Below are 15,091 nucleotides of genomic sequence, written 5' to 3'. Positions count from 1 at the left end.
TATTCCCAGACATACACATGTGAACAGTCCACCTTTTTGTACCTTGAGCAGAGACTTTGAAATGTTGGCCTGTTTTGCCCACCGGCCTGGTTCTCGCCCTCTTTCTTAGAGCCTGAAAATACCTTTCAGGTCCTCACCCTCGCAATGACAGGGTCTTTGATGTGCCGCCACTTACCCTAGAGAGCTATATTGTCACTTACTCTGGTTTCTCTTCAAAACGAAAAAATCTTTCGCCTTTTACTAAAGATTTCCGTGGAGAGGAACATTTAAGAGTTTATTCAATTTTTTTAAGCCTTGCCACAGGTGAGGCTGTTTATCATTTGTTTAAAAGAAAAGCATTAGAAGTTGGCGAATATCCAGCAATTGTCTGCTGCTTTTTTGGGGGACATGAGTTTGGTGTTTTATTCCTGAGCTCTCTGCTTGCTCATTTGCATAAACAGAGTGCAGGAGAGGTGCCTCATGGGAAAGAGCTTGTGCAGTGCATGAGATTGCTTTTCTTGACTGACTTGAAACTTCACGATCGCAGGCAGTATATTTTCTTATCTCCCAAAGATCCTGCTGCCAGATCCCAGAGGTCACCCTCCTTTTTAAAGGTGGGACCAAGACTCATGCTGTGCTTTTCATAGAGCTTGCCCGTTATTTGTGCCCGTTATTTGTGCCCGTTAGAGGTGCCCTGAGAGGTCGCCAATCCTGAGTCAGCTTCCTCTCAGGTAGACTTGAAGGGGCACGTCAGACTTGTTTCACGTGTCTCCAGCCTAGACAGATATATCCTTCTATATTCAGGTTTAATGAAAGTACGTGTGAAAAAGGCACATACGGTGCATGGCTATGTGTAGAGCGTGTTGAAAGCGTAAAATGGCTAGGGGACAAAAGGCCTACAGTGCCACTTAACTAAAAGCCTGATTCACATTTGCTGTTCCCCTTCCCCAGCAGCCCCGACAACTCCTAATGAGCTGAGGTGAGTACAAAAGAAATTTGCATATTCCCAGACATACACATGTGAACAGTCCACCTTTTTGTACCTTGAGCAGAGACTTTGAAATGTTGGCCTGTTTTGCCCACCGGCCTGGTTCTCGCCCTCTTTCTTAGAGCCTGAAAATACCTTTCAGGTCCTCACCCTCGCAATGACAGGGTCTTTGATGTGCCGCCACTTACCCTAGAGAGCTATATTGTCACTTACTCTGGTTTCTCTTCAAAACGAAAAAATCTTTCGCCTTTTACTAAAGATTTCCGTGGAGAGGAACATTTAAGAGTTTATTCAATTTTTTTAAGCCTTGCCACAGGTGAGGCTGTTTATCATTTGTTTAAAAGAAAAGCATTAGAAGTTGGGGAATATCCAGCAATTGTCTGCTGCTTTTTTGGGGGACATGAGTTTGGTGTTTTATTCCTGAGGTCTCTGCTTGCTCATTTGCATAAACAGAGTGCAGGAGAGGTGCCTCATGGGAAAGAGCTTGTGCAGTGCATGAGATTGCTTTTCTTGACTGACTTGAAACTTCACGATCGCAGGCAGTATATTTTCTTATCTCCCAAAGATCCTGCTGCCAGATCCCAGAGGTCACCCTCCTTTTTAAAGGTGGGACCAAGACTCATGCTGTGCTTTTCATAGGGCTTGCCCGTTATTTGTGCCCGTTCGAGGTGCCCTGAGAGGTCGCCAATCCTGAGTCAGCTTCCTCTCAGGTAGACTTGAAGGGGCACGTCAGACTTGTTTCACGTGTCTCCAGCCTAGACAGATATATCCTTCTATATTCAGGTTTAATGAAAGTACGTGTGAAAAAGGCACATACGGTGCATGGCTATGTGTAGAGCGTGTTGAAAGCGTAAAATGGCTAGGGGACAAAAGGCCTACAGTGCCACTTAACTAAAAGCCTGATTCACATTTCCTGTTCCCCTTCCCCAGCAGCCCCGACAACTCCTAATGAGCTGAGGTGAGTACAAAAGAAATGTGCATATTCCCAGACATACACATGTGAACAGTCCACCTTTTTTTACCTTGAGCAGAGACTTTGAAATGTTGGCCTGTTTTGCCCACCGGCCTGGTTCTCGCCCTCTTTCTTAGAGCCTGAAAATACCTTTCAGGTCCTCACCCTCGCAATGACAGGGTCTTTGATGTGCCGCCACTTACCCTAGAGAGCTATATTGTCACTTACTCTGGTTTCTCTTCAAAACGAAAAAATCTTTCGCCTTTTACTAAAGATTTCCGTGGAGAGGAACATTTAAGAGTTTATTCAATTTTTTTAAGCCTTGCCACAGGTGAGGCTGTTTATCATTTGTTTAAAAGAAAAGCATTAGAAGTTGGGGAATATCCAGCAATTGCCTGCTGCTTTTTTGGGGGACTTGAGTTTGGTGTTTTATTCCTGAGCTCTCTGCTTGCTCATTTGCATAAACAGAGTGCAGGAGAGGTGCCTCATGGGAAAGAGCTTGTGCAGTGCATGAGATTGCTTTTCTTGACTGACTTGAAACTTCACGATCGCAGGCAGTATATTTTCTTATCTCCCAAAGATCCTGCTGCCAGATCCCAGAGGTCACCCTCCTTTTTAAAGGTGGGACCAAGACTCATGCTGTGCTTTTCATAGGGCTTGCCCGTTATTTGTGCCCGTTCGAGGTGCCCTGAGAGGGCCCCAATCCTGAGTCAGCTTCCTCTCAGGTAGACTTGAAGGGGCACGTCAGACTTGTTTCACGTGTCTCCAGCCTAGACAGATATATCCTTCTATATTCAGGTTTAATGAAAGTACGTGTGAAAAAGGCACATACGGTGCATGGCTATGTGTAGAGCGTGTTGAAAGCGTAAAATGGCTATGGGACAAAAGGCCTACAGTGCCACTTAACTAAAAGCCTGATTCACATTTGCTGTTCCCCTTCCCCAGCAGCCCCGACAACTCCTAATGAGCTGAGGTGAGTACAAAAGAAATTTGCATATTCCCAGACATACACATGTGAACAGTCCACCTTTTTGTACCTTGAGCAGAGACTTTGAAATGTTGGCCTGTTTTGCCCACCGGCCTGGTTCTCGCCCTCTTTCTTAGAGCCTGAAAATACCTTTCAGGTCCTCACCCTCGCAATGACAGGGTCTTTGATGTGCCGCCACTTACCCTAGAGAGCTATATTGTCACTTACTCTGGTTTCTCTTCAAAACGAAAAAATCTTTCGCCTTTTACTAAAGATTTCCGTGGAGAGGAACATTTAAGAGTTTATTCAATTTTTTTAAGCCTTGCCACAGGTGAGGCTGTTTATCATTTGTTTAAAAGAAAAGCATTAGAAGTTGGGGAATATCCAGCAATTGTCTGCTGCTTTTTTGGGGGACATGAGTTTGGTGTTTTATTCCTGAGCTCTCTGCTTGCTCATTTGCATAAACAGAGTGCAGGAGAGGTGCCTCATGGGAAAGAGCTTGTGCAGTGCATGAGATTGCTTTTCTTGACTGACTTGAAACTTCACGATCGCAGGCAGTATATTTTCTTATCTCCCAAAGATCCTGCTGCCAGATCCCAGAGGTCACCCTCCTTTTTAAAGGTGGGACCAAGACTCATGCTGTGCTTTTCATAGAGCTTGCCCGTTATTTGTGCCCGTTATTTGTGCCCGTTAGAGGTGCCCTGAGAGGTCGCCAATCCTGAGTCAGCTTCCTCTCAGGTAGACTTGAAGGGGCACGTCAGACTTGTTTCACGTGTCTCCAGCCTAGACAGATATATCCTTCTATATTCAGGTTTAATGAAAGTACGTGTGAAAAAGGCACATACGGTGCATGGCTATGTGTAGAGCGTGTTGAAAGCGTAAAATGGCTAGGGGACAAAAGGCCTACAGTGCCACTTAACTAAAAGCCTGATTCACATTTGCTGTTCCCCTTCCCCAGCAGCCCCGACAACTCCTAATGAGCTGAGGTGAGTACAAAAGAAATTTGCATATTCCCAGACATACACATGTGAACAGTCCACCTTTTTGTACCTTGAGCAGAGACTTTGAAATGTTGGCCTGTTTTGCCCACCGGCCTGGTTCTCGCCCTCTTTCTTAGAGCCTGAAAATACCTTTCAGGTCCTCACCCTCGCAATGACAGGGTCTTTGATGTGCCGCCACTTACCCTAGAGAGCTATATTGTCACTTACTCTGGTTTCTCTTCAAAACGAAAAAATCTTTCGCCTTTTACTAAAGATTTCCGTGGAGAGGAACATTTAAGAGTTTATTCAATTTTTTTAAGCCTTGCCACAGGTGAGGCTGTTTATCATTTGTTTAAAAGAAAAGCATTAGAAGTTGGGGAATATCCAGCAATTGTCTGCTGCTTTTTTGGGGGACATGAGTTTGGTGTTTTATTCCTGAGGTCTCTGCTTGCTCATTTGCATAAACAGAGTGCAGGAGAGGTGCCTCATGGGAAAGAGCTTGTGCAGTGCATGAGATTGCTTTTCTTGACTGACTTGAAACTTCACGATCGCAGGCAGTATATTTTCTTATCTCCCAAAGATCCTGCTGCCAGATCCCAGAGGTCACCCTCCTTTTTAAAGGTGGGACCAAGACTCATGCTGTGCTTTTCATAGGGCTTGCCCGTTATTTGTGCCTGTTCGAGGTGCCCTGAGAGGTCGCCAATCCTGAGTCAGCTTCCTCTCAGGTAGACTTGAAGGGGCACGTCAGACTTGTTTCACGTGTCTCCAGCCTAGACAGATATATCCTTCTATATTCAGGTTTAATGAAAGTACGTGTGAAAAAGGCACATACGGTGCATGGCTATGTGTAGAGCGTGTTGAAAGCGTAAAATGGCTAGGGGACAAAAGGCCTACAGTGCCACTTAACTAAAAGCCTGATTCACATTTCCTGTTCCCCTTCCCCAGCAGCCCCGACAACTCCTAATGAGCTGAGGTGAGTACAAAAGAAATGTGCATATTCCCAGACATACACATGTGAACAGTCCACCTTTTTGTACCTTGAGCAGAGACTTTGAAATGTTGGCCTGTTTTGCCCACCGGCCTGGTTCTCGCCCTCTTTCTTAGAGCCTGAAAATACCTTTCAGGTCCTCACCCTCGCAATGACAGGGTCTTTGATGTGCCGCCACTTACCCTAGAGAGCTATATTGTCACTTACTCTGGTTTCTCTTCAAAACGAAAAAATCTTTCGCCTTTTACTAAAGATTTCCGTGGAGAGGAACATTTAAGAGTTTATTCAATTTTTTTAAGCCTTGCCACAGGTGAGGCTGTTTATCATTTGTTTAAAAGAAAAGCATTAGAAGTTGGGGAATATCCAGCAATTGCCTGCTGCTTTTTTGGGGGACTTGAGTTTGGTGTTTTATTCCTGAGCTCTCTGCTTGCTCATTTGCATAAACAGAGTGCAGGAGAGGTGCCTCATGGGAAAGAGCTTGTGCAGTGCATGAGATTGCTTTTCTTGACTGACTTGAAACTTCACGATCGCAGGCAGTATATTTTCTTATCTCCCAAAGATCCTGCTGCCAGATCCCAGAGGTCACCCTCCTTTTTAAAGGTGGGACCAAGACTCATGCTGTGCTTTTCATAGGGCTTGCCCGTTATTTGTGCCCGTTCGAGGTGCCCTGAGAGGGCCCCAATCCTGAGTCAGCTTCCTCTCAGGTAGACTTGAAGGGGCACGTCAGACTTGTTTCACGTGTCTCCAGCCTAGACAGATATATCCTTCTATATTCAGGTTTAATGAAAGTACGTGTGAAAAAGGCACATACGGTGCATGGCTATGTGTAGAGCGTGTTGAAAGCGTAAAATGGCTATGGGACAAAAGGCCTACAGTGCCACTTAACTAAAAGCCTGATTCACATTTGCTGTTCCCCTTCCCCAGCAGCCCCGACAACTCCTAATGAGCTGAGGTGAGTACAAAAGAAATTTGCATATTCCCAGACATACACATGTGAACAGTCCACCTTTTTGTACCTTGAGCAGAGACTTTGAAATGTTGGCCTGTTTTGCCCACCGGCCTGGTTCTCGCCCTCTTTCTTAGAGCCTGAAAATACCTTTCAGGTCCTCACCCTCGCAATGACAGGGTCTTTGATGTGCCGCCACTTACCCTAGAGAGCTATATTGTCACTTACTCTGGTTTCTCTTCAAAACGAAAAAATCTTTTGCCTTTTACTAAAGATTTCCGTGGAGAGGAACATTTAAGAGTTTATTCAATTTTTTTAAGCCTTGCCACAGGTGAGGCTGTTTATCATTTGTTTAAAAGAAAAGCATTAGAAGTTGGGGAATATCCAGCAATTGTCTGCTGCTTTTTTGGGGGACATGAGTTTGGTGTTTTATTCCTGAGCTCTCTGCTTGCTCATTTGCATAAACAGAGTGCAGGAGAGGTGCCTCATGGGAAAGAGCTTGTGCAGTGCATGAGATTGCTTTTCTTGACTGACTTGAAACTTCACAATCGCAGGCAGTATATTTTCTTATCTCCCAAAGATCCTGCTGCCAGATCCCAGAGGTCACCCTCCTTTTTAAAGGTGGGACCAAGACTCATGCTGTGCTTTTCATAGGGCTTGCCCGTTATTTGTGCCCGTTCGAGGTGCCCTGAGAGGTCGCCAATCCTGAGTCAGCTTCCTCTCAGGTAGACTTGAAGGGGCACATCAGACTTGTTTCACGTGTCTCCAGCCTAGACAGATATATCCTTCTATATTCAGGTTTAATGAAAGTACGTGTGAAAAAGGCACATACGGTGCATGGCTATGTGTAAAGCGTGTTGAAAGCGTAAAATGGCTAGGGGACAAAAGGCCTACAGTGCCACTTAACTAAAAGCCTGATTCACATTTCCTGTTCCCCTTCCCCAGCAGCCCCGACAACTCCTAATGAGCTGAGGTGAGTACAAAAGAAATTTGCATATTCCCAGACATACACATGTGAACAGTCCACCTTTTTGTACCTTGAGCAGAGACTTTGAAATGTTGGCCTGTTTTGCCCACCGGCCTGGTTCTCGCCCTCTTTCTTAGAGCCTGAAAATACCTTTCAGGTCCTCACCCTCGCAATGACAGGGTCTTTGATGTGCCGCCACTTACCCTAGAGAGCTATATTGTCACTTACTCTGGTTTCTCTTCAAAACGAAAAAATCTTTCGCCTTTTACTAAAGATTTCCGTGGAGAGGAACATTTAAGAGTTTATTCAATTTTTTTAAGCCTTGCCACAGGTGAGGCTGTTTATCATTTGTTTAAAAGAAAAGCATTAGAAGTTGGGGAATATCCAGCAATTGTCTGCTGCTTTTTTGGGGGACATGAGTTTGGTGTTTTATTCCTGAGCGCTCTGCTTGCTCATTTGCATAAACAGAGTGCAGGAGAGGTGCCTCATGGGAAAGAGCTTGTGCAGTGCATGAGATTGCTTTTCTTGACTGACTTGAAACTTCACGATCGCAGGCAGTATATTTTCTTATCTCCCAAAGATCCTGCTGCCAGATCCCAGAGGTCACCCTCCTTTTTAAAGGTGGGACCAAGACTCATGCTGTGCTTTTCATAGGGCTTGCCCGTTATTTGTGCCCGTTCGAGGTGCCCTGAGAGGTCCCCAATCCTGAGTCAGCTTCCTCTCAGGTAGACTTGAAGGGGCACGTCAGACTTGTTTCACGTGTCTCCAGCCTAGACAGATATATCCTTCTATATTCAGGTTTAATGAAAGTACGTGTGAAAAAGGCACATACGGTGCATGGCTATGTGTAGAGCGTGTTGAAAGCGTAAAATGGCTAGGGGACAAAAGGCCTACAGTGCCACTTAACTAAAAGCCTGATTCACATTTGCTGTTCCCCTTCCCCAGCAGCCCCGACAACTCCTAATGAGCTGAGGTGAGTACAAAAGAAATTTGCATATTCCCAGACATACACATGTGAACAGTCCACCTTTTTGTACCTTGAGCAGAGACTTTGAAATGTTGGCCTGTTTTGCCCACGGCCTGGTTCTCGCCCTCTTTCTTAGAGCCTGAAAATACCTTTCAGGTCCTCACCCTCGCAATGACAGGGTCTTTGATGTGCCGCCACTTACCCTAGAGAGCTATATTGTCACTTACTCTGGTTTCTCTTCAAAACGAAAAAATCTTTCGCCTTTTACTAAAGATTTCCGTGGAGAGGAACATTTAAGAGTTTATTCAATTTTTTTAAGCCTTGCCACAGGTGAGGCTGTTTATCATTTGTTTAAAAGAAAAGCATTAGAAGTTGGGGAATATCCAGCAATTGTCTGCTGCTTTTTTGGGGGACATGAGTTTGGTGTTTTATTCCTGAGCTCTCTGCTTGCTCATTTGCATAAACAGAGTGCAGGAGAGGTGCCTCATGGGAAAGAGCTTGTGCAGTGCATGAGATTGCTTTTCTTGACTGACTTGAAACTTCACGATCGCAGGCAGTATATTTTCTTATCTCCCAAAGATCCTGCTGCCAGATCCCAGAGGTCACCCTCCTTTTTAAAGGTGGGACCAAGACTCATGCTGTGCTTTTCATAGGGCTTGCCCGTTATTTGTGCCCGTTATTTGTGCCCTGAGAGGTCGCCAATCCTGAGTCAGCTTCCTCTCAGGTAGACTTGAAGGGGCACGTCAGACTTGTTTCACGTGTCTCCAGCCTAGACAGATATATCCTTCTATATTCAGGTTTAATGAAAGTACGTGTGAAAAAGGCACATACGGTGCATGGCTATGTGTAAAGCGTGTTGAAAGCGTAAAATGGCTAGGGGACAAAAGGCCTACAGTGCCACTTAACTAAAAGCCTGATTCACATTTCCTGTTCCCCTTCCCCAGCAGCCCCGACAACTCCTAATGAGCTGAGGTGAGTACAAAAGAAATTTGCATATTCCCAGACATACACATGTGAACAGTCCACCTTTTTGTACCTTGAGCAGAGACTTTGAAATGTTGGCCTGTTTTGCCCACCGGCCTGGTTCTCGCCCTCTTTCTTAGAGCCTGAAAATACCTTTCAGGTCCTCACCCTCGCAATGACAGGGTCTTTGATGTGCCGCCACTTACCCTAGAGAGCTATATTGTCACTTACTCTGGTTTCTCTTCAAAACGAAAAAATCTTTCGCCTTTTACTAAAGATTTCCGTGGAGAGGAACATTTAAGAGTTTATTCAATTTTTTTAAGCCTTGCCACAGGTGAGGCTGTTTATCATTTGTTTAAAAGAAAAGCATTAGAAGTTGGGGAATATCCAGCAATTGTCTGCTGCTTTTTTGGGGGACATGAGTTTGGTGTTTTATTCCTGAGCGCTCTGCTTGCTCATTTGCATAAACAGAGTGCAGGAGAGGTGCCTCATGGGAAAGAGCTTGTGCAGTGCATGAGATTGCTTTTCTTGACTGACTTGAAACTTCACGATCGCAGGCAGTATATTTTCTTATCTCCCAAAGATCCTGCTGCCAGATCCCAGAGGTCACCCTCCTTTTTAAAGGTGGGACCAAGACTCATGCTGTGCTTTTCATAGGGCTTGCCCGTTATTTGTGCCCGTTAGAGGTGCCCTGAGAGGTCGCCAATCCTGAGTCAGCTTCCTCTCAGGTAGACTTGAAGGGGCACGTCAGACTTGTTTCACGTGTCTCCAGCCTAGACAGATATATCCTTCTATATTCAGGTTTAATGAAAGTACGTGTGAAAAAGGCACATACGGTGCATGGCTATGTGTAGAGCGTGTTGAAAGCGTAAAATGGCTAGGGGACAAAAGGCCTACAGTGCCACTTAACTAAAAGCCTGATTCACATTTGCTGTTCCCCTTCCCCAGCAGCCCCGACAACTCCTAATGAGCTGAGGTGAGTACAAAAGAAATTTGCATATTCCCAGACATACACATGTGAACAGTCCACCTTTTTGTACCTTGAGCAGAGACTTTGAAATGTTGGCCTGTTTTGCCCACCGGCCTGGTTCTCGCCCTCTTTCTTAGAGCCTGAAAATACCTTTCAGGTCCTCACCCTCGCAATGACAGGGTCTTTGATGTGCCGCCACTTACCCTAGAGAGCTATATTGTCACTTACTCTGGTTTCTCTTCAAAACGAAAAAATCTTTCGCCTTTTACTAAAGATTTCCGTGGAGAGGAACATTTAAGAGTTTATTCAATTTTTTTAAGCCTTGCCACAGGTGAGGCTGTTTATCATTTGTTTAAAAGAAAAGCATTAGAAGTTGGGGAATATCCAGCAATTGTCTGCTGCTTTTTTGGGGGACATGAGTTTGGTGTTTTATTCCTGAGCTCTCTGCTTGCTCATTTGCATAAACAGAGTGCAGGAGAGGTGCCTCATGGGAAAGAGCTTGTGCAGTGCATGAGATTGCTTTTCTTGACTGACTTGAAACTTCACGATCGCAGGCAGTATATTTTCTTATCTCCCAAAGATCCTGCTGCCAGATCCCAGAGGTCACCCTCCTTTTTAAAGGTGGGACCAAGACTCATGCTGTGCTTTTCATAGGGCTTGCCCGTTATTTGTGCCCGTTATTTGTGCCCTGAGAGGTCGCCAATCCTGAGTCAGCTTCCTCTCAGGTAGACTTGAAGGGGCACGTCAGACTTGTTTCACGTGTCTCCAGCCTAGACAGATATATCCTTCTATATTCAGGTTTAATGAAAGTACGTGTGAAAAAGGCACATACGGTGCATGGCTATGTGTAGAGCGTGTTGAAAGCGTAAAATGGCTAGGGGACAAAAGGCCTACAGTGCCACTTAACTAAAAGCCTGATTCACATTTCCTGTTCCCCTTCCCCAGCAGCCCCGACAACTCCTAATGAGCTGAGGTGAGTACAAAAGAAATTTGCATATTCCCAGACATACACATGTGAACAGTCCACCTTTTTGTACCTTGAGCAGAGACTTTGAAATGTTGGCCTGTTTTGCCCACCGGCCTGGTTCTCGCCCTCTTTCTTAGAGCCTGAAAATACCTTTCAGGTCCTCACCCTCGCAATGACAGGGTCTTTGATGTGCCGCCACTTACCCTAGAGAGCTATATTGTCACTTACTCTGGTTTCTCTTCAAAACGAAAAAATCTTTCGCCTTTTACTAAAGATTTCCGTGGAGAGGAACATTTAAGAGTTTATTCAATTTTTTTAAGCCTTGCCACAGGTGAGGCTGTTTATCATTTGTTTAAAAGAAAAGCATTAGAAGTTGGGGAATATCCAGCAATTGTCTGCTGCTTTTTTGGGGGACATAAGTTTGGTGTTTTATTCCTGAGCTCTCTGCTTGCTCATTTGCATAAACAGAGTGCAGGAGAGGTGCCTCATGGGAAAGAGCTTGTGCAGTGCATGAGATTGCTTTTCTTGACTGACTTGAAACTTCACGATCGCAGGCAGTATATTTTCTTATCTCCCAAAGATCCTGCTGCCAGATCCCAGAGGTCACCCTCCTTTTTAAAGGTGGGACCAAGACTCATGCTGTGCTTTTCATAGGGCTTGCCCGTTATTTGTGCCCGTTCGAGGTGCCCTGAGAGGTCGCCAATCCTGAGTCAGCTTCCTCTCAGGTAGACTTGAAGGGGCACGTCAGACTTGTTTCACGTGTCTCCAGCCTAGACAGATATATCCTTCTATATTCAGGTTTAATGAAAGTACGTGTGAAAAAGGCACATACGGTGCATGGCTATGTGTAGAGCGTGTTAAAAGCGTAAAATGGCTAGGGGACAAAAGGCCTACAGTGCCACTTAACTAAAAGCCTGATTCACATTTCCTGTTCCCCTTCCCCAGCAGCCCCGACAACTCCTAATGAGCTGAGGTGAGTACAAAAGAAATTTGCATATTCCCAGACATACACATGTGAACAGTCCACCTTTTTGTACCTTGAGCAGAGACTTTGAAATGTTGGCCTGTTTTGCCCACCGGCCTGGTTCTCGCCCTCTTTCTTAGAGCCTGCAAATACCTTTCAGGTCCTCACCCTCGCAATGACAGGGTCTTTGATGTGCCGCCACTTACCCTAGAGAGCTATATTGTCACTTACTCTGGTTTCTCTTCAAAACGAAAAAATCTTTTGCCTTTTACTAAAGATTTCCGTGGAGAGGAACATTTAAGAGTTTATTCAATTTTTTTAAGCCTTGCCACAGGTGAGGCTGTTTATCATTTGTTTAAAAGAAAAGCATTAGAAGTTGGGGAATATCCAGCAATTGTCTGCTGCTTTTTTGGGGGACATGAGTTTGGTGTTTTATTCCTGAGCTCTCTGCTTGCTCATTTGCATAAACAGAGTGCAGGAGAGGTGCCTCATGGGAAAGAGCTTGTGCAGTGCATGAGATTGCTTTTCTTGACTGACTTGAAACTTCACGATCGCAGGCAGTATATTTTCTTATCTCCCAAAGATCCTGCTGCCAGATCCCAGAGGTCACCCTCCTTTTTAAAGGTGGGACCAAGACTCATGCTGTGCTTTTCATAGGGCTTGCCCGTTATTTGTGCCCGTTAGAGGTGCCCTGAGAGGTCGCCAATCCTGAGTCAGCTTCCTCTCAGGTAGACTTGAAGGGGCACGTCAGACTTGTTTCACGTGTCTCCAGCCTAGACAGATATATCCTTCTATATTCAGGTTTAATGAAAGTACGTGTGAAAAAGGCACATACGGTGCATGGCTATGTGTAGAGCGTGTTGAAAGCGTAAAATGGCTAGGGGACAAAAGGCCTACAGTGCCACTTAACTAAAAGCCTGATTCACATTTCCTGTTCCCCTTCCCCAGCAGCCCCGACAACTCCTAATGAGCTGAGGTGAGTACAAAAGAAATTTGCATATTCCCAGACATACACATGTGAACAGTCCACCTTTTTGTACCTTGAGCAGAGACTTTGAAATGTTGGCCTGTTTTGCCCACCGGCCTGGTTCTCGCCCTCTTTCTTAGAGCCTGAAAATACCTTTCAGGTCCTCACCCTCGCAATGACAGGGTCTTTGATGTGCCGCCACTTACCCTAGAGAGCTATATTGTCACTTACTCTGGTTTCTCTTCAAAACGAAAATATCTTTCGCCTTTTACTAAAGATTTCCGTGGAGAGGAACATTTAAGAGTTTATTCAATTTTTTTAAGCCTTGCCACAGGTGAGGCTGTTTATCATTTGTTTAAAAGAAAAGCATTAGAAGTTGGGGAATATCCAGCAATTGTCTGCTGCTTTTTTGGGGGACATGAGTTTGGTGTTTTATTCCTGAGCTCTCTGCTTGCTCATTTGCATAAACAGAGTGCAGGAGAGGTGCCTCATGGGAAAGAGCTTGTGCAGTGCATGAGATTGCTTTTCTTGACTGACTTGAAACTACACGATCGCAGGCAGTATATTTTCTTATCTCCCAAAGATCCTGCTGCCAGATCCCAGAGGTCACCCTCCTTTTTAAAGGTGGGACCAAGACTCATGCTGTGCTTTTCATAGGGCTTGCCCGTTATTTGTGCCCGTTGGAGGTGCCCTGAGAGGTCGCCAATCCTGAGTCCGCTTCCTCTCAGGTAGACTTGAAGGGGCACGTCAGACTTGTTTCACGTGTCTCCAGCCTAGACAGATATATTCTTCTATATTCAGGTTTAATGAAAGTACGTGTGAAAAAGGCACATACGGTGCATGGCTATGTGTAGAGCACAGTGGTGGCTCTGAGCATATCGATTGGAGGGATGGTGTTGAAAGCGTAAAATGGCTAGGGGACAAAAGGCCTACAGTGCCACTTAACTAAAAGCCTGATTCACATTTCCTGTTCCCCTTCCCCAGCAGCCCCGACAACTCCTAATGAGCTGAGGTGAGTACAAAAGAAATTTGCATATTCCCAGACATACACATGTGAACAGTCCACCTTTTTGTACCTTGAGCAGAGACTTTGAAATGTTGGCCTGTTTTGCCCACCGGCCTGGTTCTCGCCCTCTTTCTTAGAGCCTGAAAATACCTTTCAGGTCCTCACCCTCGCAATGACAGGGTCTTTGATGTGCCGCCACTTACCCTAGAGAGCTATATTGTCACTTACTCTGGTTTCTCTTCAAAACGAAAAAATCTTTCGCCTTTTACTAAAGATTTCCGTGGAGAGGAACATTTAAGAGTTTATTCAATTTTTTTAAGCCTTGCCACAGGTGAGGCTGTTTATCATTTGTTTAAAAGAAAAGCATTACAAGTTGGGGAATATCCAGCAATTGTCTGCTGCTTTTTTTGGGGGACATGAGTTTGGTGTTTTATTCCTGAGCTCTCTGCTTGCTCATTTGCATAAACAGAGTGCAGGAGAGGTGCCTCATGGGAAAGAGCTTGTGCAGTGCATGAGATTGTTTTTCTTGACTGACTTGAAACTTCACGATCGCAGGCAGTATATTTTCTTATCTCCCAAAGATCCTGCTGCCAGATCCCAGAGGTCACCCTCCTTTTTAAAGGTGGGACCAAGACTCATGCTGTGCTTTTCATAGGGCTTGCCCGTTATTTGTGCCCGTTATTTGTGCCCGTTCGAGGTGCCCTGAGAGGTCGCCAATCCTGAGTCAGCTTCCTCTCAGGTAGACTTGAAGGGGCACGTCAGACTTGTTTCACGTGTCTCCAGCCTAGACAGATATATCCTTCTATATTCAGGTTTAATGAAAGTACGTGTGAAAAAGGCACATACGGTGCATGGCTATGTGTAGAGCGTGTTGAAAGCGTAAAATGGCTAGGGGACAAAAGGCCTACAGTGCCACTTAACTAAAAGCCTGATTCACATTTCCTGTTCCCCTTCCCCAGCAGCCCCGACAACTCCTAATGAGCTGAGGTGAGTACAAAAGAAATTTGCATATTCCCAGACATACACATGTGAACAGTCCACCTTTTTGTACCTTGAGCAGAGACTTTGAAATGTTGGCCTGTTTTGCCCACCGGCCTGGTTCTCGCCCTCTTTCTTAGAGCCTGAAAATATCTTTCAGGTCCTCACCCTCGCAATGACAGGGTCTTTGATGTGCCGCCACTTACCCTAGAGAGCTATATTGTCACTTACTCTGGTTTCTCTTCAAAACGAAAAAATCTTTCGCCTTTTACTAAAGATTTCCGTGGAGAGGAACATTTAAGAGTTTATTCAATTTGTTTAAGCCTTGCCACAGGTGAGGCTGTTTATCATTTGTTTAAAAGAAAAGCATTAGAAGTTGGGGAATATCCAGCAATTGTCTGCTGCTTTTTTGGGGGACATGAGTTTGGTGTTTTATTCCTGAGCTCTCTGCTTGCTCATTTGCATAAACAGAGTGCAGGAGAGGTGCCTCATGGGAAAGAGCTTGTGCAGTGCATGAGATTGCTTTTCTTGACTGACTTGAA

At 45.1% G+C, this 15,091-nt stretch overlaps 16 non-coding genes across 16 annotated transcripts; all 16 read left to right on the top strand.

Annotated features, from left to right (window-relative positions):
- The first annotated feature begins 196 nt into the window (after positions 1-196).
- Positions 197-311, top strand: LOC146775193 (U5 spliceosomal RNA). The gene has a single exon (XR_014973073.1). It is a non-coding gene; the product is annotated as a U5 spliceosomal RNA (small nuclear RNA).
- Positions 312-1,176: 865 nt separating this feature from the next.
- On the top strand, positions 1,177-1,291 carry LOC146775192 (U5 spliceosomal RNA). Its single transcript, XR_014973072.1, has one exon. It is a non-coding gene; the product is annotated as a U5 spliceosomal RNA (small nuclear RNA).
- An 852-nt stretch (positions 1,292-2,143) lies between these two features.
- On the top strand, positions 2,144-2,258 carry LOC146775191 (U5 spliceosomal RNA). Its single transcript, XR_014973071.1, has one exon. It is a non-coding gene; the product is annotated as a U5 spliceosomal RNA (small nuclear RNA).
- An 852-nt stretch (positions 2,259-3,110) lies between these two features.
- LOC146775190 (U5 spliceosomal RNA) lies at positions 3,111-3,225 on the top strand. The gene has a single exon (XR_014973069.1). It is a non-coding gene; the product is annotated as a U5 spliceosomal RNA (small nuclear RNA).
- An 865-nt stretch (positions 3,226-4,090) lies between these two features.
- Positions 4,091-4,205, top strand: LOC146775189 (U5 spliceosomal RNA). The gene has a single exon (XR_014973068.1). It is a non-coding gene; the product is annotated as a U5 spliceosomal RNA (small nuclear RNA).
- Positions 4,206-5,057: 852 nt separating this feature from the next.
- On the top strand, positions 5,058-5,172 carry LOC146775188 (U5 spliceosomal RNA). The gene has a single exon (XR_014973067.1). It is a non-coding gene; the product is annotated as a U5 spliceosomal RNA (small nuclear RNA).
- Positions 5,173-6,024: 852 nt separating this feature from the next.
- On the top strand, positions 6,025-6,139 carry LOC146775187 (U5 spliceosomal RNA). Its single transcript, XR_014973701.1, has one exon. It is a non-coding gene; the product is annotated as a U5 spliceosomal RNA (small nuclear RNA).
- An 852-nt stretch (positions 6,140-6,991) lies between these two features.
- Positions 6,992-7,106, top strand: LOC146775186 (U5 spliceosomal RNA). Its single transcript, XR_014973066.1, has one exon. It is a non-coding gene; the product is annotated as a U5 spliceosomal RNA (small nuclear RNA).
- Positions 7,107-7,957: 851 nt separating this feature from the next.
- Positions 7,958-8,072, top strand: LOC146775185 (U5 spliceosomal RNA). The gene has a single exon (XR_014973065.1). It is a non-coding gene; the product is annotated as a U5 spliceosomal RNA (small nuclear RNA).
- Positions 8,073-8,924: 852 nt separating this feature from the next.
- Positions 8,925-9,039, top strand: LOC146775184 (U5 spliceosomal RNA). Its single transcript, XR_014973064.1, has one exon. It is a non-coding gene; the product is annotated as a U5 spliceosomal RNA (small nuclear RNA).
- An 852-nt stretch (positions 9,040-9,891) lies between these two features.
- On the top strand, positions 9,892-10,006 carry LOC146775183 (U5 spliceosomal RNA). Its single transcript, XR_014973063.1, has one exon. It is a non-coding gene; the product is annotated as a U5 spliceosomal RNA (small nuclear RNA).
- An 852-nt stretch (positions 10,007-10,858) lies between these two features.
- LOC146775182 (U5 spliceosomal RNA) lies at positions 10,859-10,973 on the top strand. The gene has a single exon (XR_014973062.1). It is a non-coding gene; the product is annotated as a U5 spliceosomal RNA (small nuclear RNA).
- Positions 10,974-11,825: 852 nt separating this feature from the next.
- On the top strand, positions 11,826-11,940 carry LOC146775181 (U5 spliceosomal RNA). Its single transcript, XR_014973700.1, has one exon. It is a non-coding gene; the product is annotated as a U5 spliceosomal RNA (small nuclear RNA).
- An 852-nt stretch (positions 11,941-12,792) lies between these two features.
- Positions 12,793-12,907, top strand: LOC146775180 (U5 spliceosomal RNA). Its single transcript, XR_014974253.1, has one exon. It is a non-coding gene; the product is annotated as a U5 spliceosomal RNA (small nuclear RNA).
- An 888-nt stretch (positions 12,908-13,795) lies between these two features.
- Positions 13,796-13,910, top strand: LOC146775179 (U5 spliceosomal RNA). Its single transcript, XR_014973061.1, has one exon. It is a non-coding gene; the product is annotated as a U5 spliceosomal RNA (small nuclear RNA).
- Positions 13,911-14,776: 866 nt separating this feature from the next.
- On the top strand, positions 14,777-14,891 carry LOC146775178 (U5 spliceosomal RNA). Its single transcript, XR_014974257.1, has one exon. It is a non-coding gene; the product is annotated as a U5 spliceosomal RNA (small nuclear RNA).
- The last annotated feature ends 200 nt before the right edge of the window (positions 14,892-15,091 follow it).

The sequence above is a fragment of the Triturus cristatus genome, chromosome 12 (assembly GCF_964204655.1).
Source record: "Triturus cristatus chromosome 12, aTriCri1.1, whole genome shotgun sequence".
NCBI classification, from domain to species: Eukaryota; Metazoa; Chordata; class Amphibia; order Caudata; family Salamandridae; genus Triturus; species Triturus cristatus.
This window is presented reverse-complemented; position numbering and strand designations above follow the sequence as displayed.